A 5,988-nucleotide genomic window follows, 5' to 3' on the forward strand; every position below is an offset into this window, starting at 1 on the left:
GTGCACTTGTTCATAACTCATTCATGGAAACATTTTATCAAACATTTGCATGATACAACTTGCACATAAGCTAACATGACATGATCTCTTTCCCTTATTAGTTCATATGAGTAATTCATCAAGCACTTGGAGAGAATACATATGCATATAACACCAAACAACAAGTATACATCATAATTCAAATTCCCATTGACAATTTCAAGGCTTTTACATGGATCCTCATGATATTACATACATATCAATTAACCTCACATAAAACATATCATAAAACATAGATTAGAATACCAATTAATCATTATAAACATAGATGTAATCAAACCCAACATGGAATTAATGAAATCCATAAACTTGAAGTTTAAAAATAGTTTCTTGGACTTCAAGGGTGGAAGGGATTCTTGGATGAACACTTCACATACCTTGATTAATAATTTGGAGAAGATTGAAGTGAGTTCTTGAGACTTGAATTCTTGAACTTGATGAGGCTAGGGCTTGCTCTTTAGAGAGTTTATGAGTAAAGAATAAGATTTTCCCCTATAGGCTGATTAATTTCGTGTTAAGGCTGAATAAGGGTAGGGGAAATGACCCATTTTCCCCCATAACCCACATTAAAATAATGCTGAATAGGGCTGTCCTCGCATCGTGACCCCTGCTTGGGTCAAGTAGCCATCGCAATGCGACCCCTACTCAGGTCAAGTAGCCATCGCGGCGCGACCCTTACTTGGGTTGACTAGCCCTCGCGATGCGAGGCTGTCATGACCCTTCATTATTTTGGGCATCCAAATTCGACCTTATGCTAGTTCAAAAAATTCAAAACTCACTTGAGATGATCTACAAGTTACCCTGATCATGAATCAATTTAAAAATTAACTAACTAAGGTCGGAAAGGTTGGAAATAAAATCTTCCAAATTTGGAAGGCTAAAATGGTTCTATGTTTTGATACGTAGCTAAAATTTTCTATGTCTGGGACCTCCTTAACAAGCTTAAAGGACTAAGTTAAACTAAGGATTTTGCGTGATCTTATAATATCTCCCCATTGGGAATATTCGTCCTCGAATGAGACTAAGATAAGAGAACTGACAGACTGCAAGTACGTACTGGACATACACAATTGAAACATGATTCATGGCTGAGACTACTGTTATACTGGAATTTCATACTGAACATATATATCTGGTGCATGATTTTGTATCTGATATTACTGATCAGCTGAGTTTATATATATTGAACATGCATGTTTGATGCATGAGTACATGACTGAACACGATTCATGAATGCATGGCTGGATATATAATAGTAACTGGTACCAGGTTCGCGAGGAACATCTGAGCATGGAAATGAGTAAGTTTTTAAGGAAAACTGCTACTTGAGCTGAGTCTGAGTTTGCAGAGAAGAGGTAAGGATACTTGGTACGTATATCTACTTTTTCTTTCGAAGTAGCTCCCTCAATTGACTGATTCCACCAAAGAACTTTGATTAAAGAGACTTCTTTATTCCTCAGTCTGCGAATCTGATAGTCAAGGATTTTGACTGAAACCTCTTCATAAGAGAGACTATTCTGGATATCTATGCCCTCTATCGAGACTATGGCTTCTGGGTCACCTATGCATTTATTAATAAAGAAGACGTGGAACACTGGATGTATTAAAGCTAAGTGTGAAGGTAACTCAATCTCGTAAGCTATATTTCCAAAACGGCTAAGAATTCGGTTAGGACCAACCTATCGTGGGATGAGCTTTCCCCTTCGTGCTAACCTTTTCACTCTTTTCATAGGAGAGATTCTTAAAAATACCAAATCACCAATCTTGAACTCAAGATTATTTGCTAAATATGCATGAACGGGAATATGAGAACATAACTGAGTCTGAAACATGATATAGGAACTGATTATCATGAACAGAACCGAGCCCCTGATTACATGACATGGCTGAGATTAGAACTTGAGGGTTCACCTATGAGTACCCACTACTCCAAGCTGAATTCATTTCGTAAAGAAAAGATGGAAGGTTTAGGTTATGAAAACTTGGGGGGTTATAGTACATCTTCTCCTTGGGATATTATGTCCCCTGAAGAATGCTGACTTGGCTGAGATATGAAGGAAAAATTAAGACGATGCATAGAGCACCTACGAATAGAATCGTGACTGCATATGGGGGATGTGAAACTGAGGTATGACACCCAGATAGAGCTGAACTCACAATCACAAGGTTGCCCGATTTGGGAATAATTACTTTCATGAGACTTCGGATAGTGCAACTAGATAGAAAGACAGAAAACTACACTACATGAATTTGTCTGTATGATTGCTAACATGAATTACTGGCTTTGTAACGCCCCAAATCTATACTCTGAATACTACACAGTGCTCATAATCCTGGAGGACCACAAGCTAACCCATGTCTAGTACATGCTACAATAACTGAATAATAATACTGTAAATATGTGGAAAGTAGGAGAAAACTGGCCATAAGGTTCACCACTGTAAATAGAATAGAATATGGTATAACAATACCAAAACTAAAATATCTGTCTAAAAATACTCTAGTATGAAAAGCCTCTAATCTGTTTGAACTGTGGAGTTGATGGGACAAGCCCCCAACTAACTCCAACTACTAAAAGTGAACTGATAACTGAAATACTAAAAGAAAACAATTATGTCCTTGAACTATGAGGACTCACCGCTAACTCTGACTGCTGAAAGTCTGAACTACTAAGGGTGCTCGGGATCCCGCGCATCTGAACCTATGATATAAGACATCATAGCACAAAAAAAAACATACATCAGTACTTTGAATGTACAGGTATGCTCAGTGAGATAGGCTGAAATGCATGGGTTCATATGTATGAACAATACTAACTAAATATCATAAATATGACTGAATGAAAGTACATGCATGAATACGTATACTGTAACTGAAATCATGATAACACTGGATACTGATCATAAAATCATGACCTACAAGTGACCTTGATCATGAATCAATTTAATAATTGACTAACTAAGGCCAGGAAGGTCGGAAATAAAATCTTCCAAATATGGAATGCTAAAATAATTCTAAGTCTTGATACTTAGCTAAAATTTTCTAAGTCTGGGACCCCCTTAACAAGCCTAAAGGACTGAGTTAAGCTAAGACTTTTGTGGGGGCTTACAAAAAATCTTATACAGATGTGAGAATGAAAGACCTTGAATTTGAGATTGGTGATTATGTGTATTTCAAAATATCTCCCATGAATGGGGTGAGAAGATTTGGTAAGAAGGGAAAGCTTAGTCCCCGATATATTGGTCCTTATAGAATCTTGAGTCATTTTTATAATGTAGCTTATAAGCTTGAGTTGCCTGCATACTTAGAATCAGTGCACCCAGTGTTTCACGTCTCCTTGCTAAAGAAGTGCATAGGTGACCCAGTAGTTGTAGTCCCCGTAAAGAGTGTAGATATTCATAACAATCTCTCTTATGACGAAGTCCTTGTCAAAATCATTGATCGTCAGATTCGCAGACGAAGGAATAAAGAAGTTCCTTTGGTCAAAGTTCCTTGGCTGAGTCAGTCTGTTGAGGAAGCTACTTGGGAAGCAGAGGTAGACATATGAACCAAGTATCCTCACCTTTTCTCTGCAAAATCAGACTTAGCCTAAGGTAATAGTCTTCCTTAGATTTACTCTATTCCATGCTCAGTTACATTTTCATACCATTCTTATATCATTCATGCATTTATGAAATAGTTCAGTCATATGTCATGTCTCCAGAATTCAGTCATGCTTCAGTTATGCATGTCAGCGTAAGTATAGTTCCTCAGTTTTTTTTAGTTTAGTCAGTCTCATTCAAGGATGAATATTTCCAAGGGGGAGATATAGTAAGACCCCACAAAGTCCTAGTTATTTCTGTCCTATATAGCATGCCAAAAGAGGTCCCAAACTTAGAAAATTTCAGCGAAGTGTTGACACTTAGTCTCATTTTGGCCTTTATATTTCAATGGAATCATTTATGGTATTTTTGGCCTTAAATTGTCAATTTTTGAATTGATTCATGATCAAGGATGTCAGTAGGTCATATTGGGTGAGTTTTGGAATTTTTAGACATAGTTTGAGTCATATTTGGATGGCCAAAATAGCAAGCCAAAGCAATCTTAATGCGTCGCATTGGCTATCACGTTGTACCCATCAATGCAATACGTCGGTGATTGCATCGACCCCATCGACGCGGTGCGGCACCTATCGCATCACTGGGCCAGTTTTTCTCATTAACTTGTGAGTTTCTAAGGGCATTTAAGTCCTTTTCCCCTCACCCAATTAAGCTAAAACACGAAATTAAGCTCTCAAATGGGTAAAATACATTCATTTTTCGCAAAATCCTCTCAAGAACAAAACCCTAAGTTCATCAAGTTAAAGTCCAAGTTTCAAGAAATCCCTAACAATTGTCACAAAATCAATAATCAAGGTATGTTAGGTGTTCATCCTTGGGTTTCCTTCAACCCTTGGAGTTCAAGAACCTTTTTAAAACTACAAGTTTTTAGATTTATAATTTATATGTGTAAATTGAGTTGTATTCATGTTTGCGTTATTATATGGGTTTCAATTCATGATTCTTATTTGTTGTTCATTATCATATGCACTAATTATGCTCCCCAAGTGTTTGATAGAATGTCCATGTGAATGGAATAGTGTAATAATGACATATTAGCATGTGTTCTCATTCATGTACAAGCTCATCACCTCCAAGTGTTTGACAAAATGTCTCAGTGAACGAATTGCAAAAAATCGACTATTGCTATGCTTTCAAGATATGCTATATTTTATTATTGATGCAATCAAGTCCTGGGGGTATTTATTAGCCAAAATCTAGTTGTTTACTTAGTTACAATAGTAATAGAATAGGCCTAGTAAAGGTCAAGAATAATAGTACTCAGTCAGTTTTAGAACTCACAAAACTTAGTCCAGTTCGTCAGTCAACACAATTAGTGTCAGTTTAGTCAAGCCTAGTATAGTTTAGTGATCATTTTAGTATCGATTCAGTTGAGAGTAGGATTCAGCACCGAGCCAACCTAGGGATAGGGGCATTCCTACCAGCAAAGAATTTGACCCTTAGTAGTAGTCCCTATATTACAGTATTACGTAGCTAACATAGGGTAAGTCGTTCTCCTGGCAGACTAGGGTAGACGCAATCATATATATATTTTATGAGTCTTCCTGCTAGATTAGAGTTGACACAACATTATTAGTATCCCGTGGTAAGGTGCTAACACCCTTCCAACTTGGGTCACAAGTTAGACCCCAACTTAGTCTATAATCGGGATATGTCGATTAGATGATAAGTCCCACACTTACAGTTTCAGTCTTAGTATTTAGTAAAGAACTCACTCAGTTCTACAGAACCATGGCTATCAGTTATCAGTTACTTAGCTATCATAATTCAGTACTCAATTTCAGTATAATCTCAGATATATGATGTATATCTACATGCGCAGTATTTCATGTTTAATATGTTCAGCAGTTACAGTTTTAGATGTACTCTCATCTAGTTACTTCATGATGTTTATTTAGTCAGTCATCATCTCATGCATATGAGCCCATGTATATCAGTATTACCTTACTTAGCATACCAGTACATTCCACGTACTGACACATACTCTTCTTTGTGCTATGATGTCTCATATCATAGGTTCAAATGCACGAGTTCCTAATCATACTTATCAGCTTAAGATATCAGCGACAGATTCAATAGTGAGTCCTCATCTATCAAGGATATTATTTTATTTCAGCATTTCAACAGATTTAGGATGCTCAAAAGTCAGAGTTAGTTGGGGACTTGTCCTATAAACTCTATATTCAGATAGTTAGAGGCTTTCAGACTAGATTACTTCAGACAGATGTTCAGTATTTTTGGTATTATTATCAATATTTAGTATTTTTCTTTAGTTTATGAACCTTATGTCATTTTCAGCCTAACTTCTGAATATATTTATTTTATGGATTAGCTTGTAATCCTTTGGTGT

This window comes from Capsicum annuum, chromosome 11 (assembly GCF_002878395.1).
Source record: "Capsicum annuum cultivar UCD-10X-F1 chromosome 11, UCD10Xv1.1, whole genome shotgun sequence".
Classification (NCBI taxonomy): domain Eukaryota; kingdom Viridiplantae; phylum Streptophyta; class Magnoliopsida; order Solanales; family Solanaceae; genus Capsicum; species Capsicum annuum.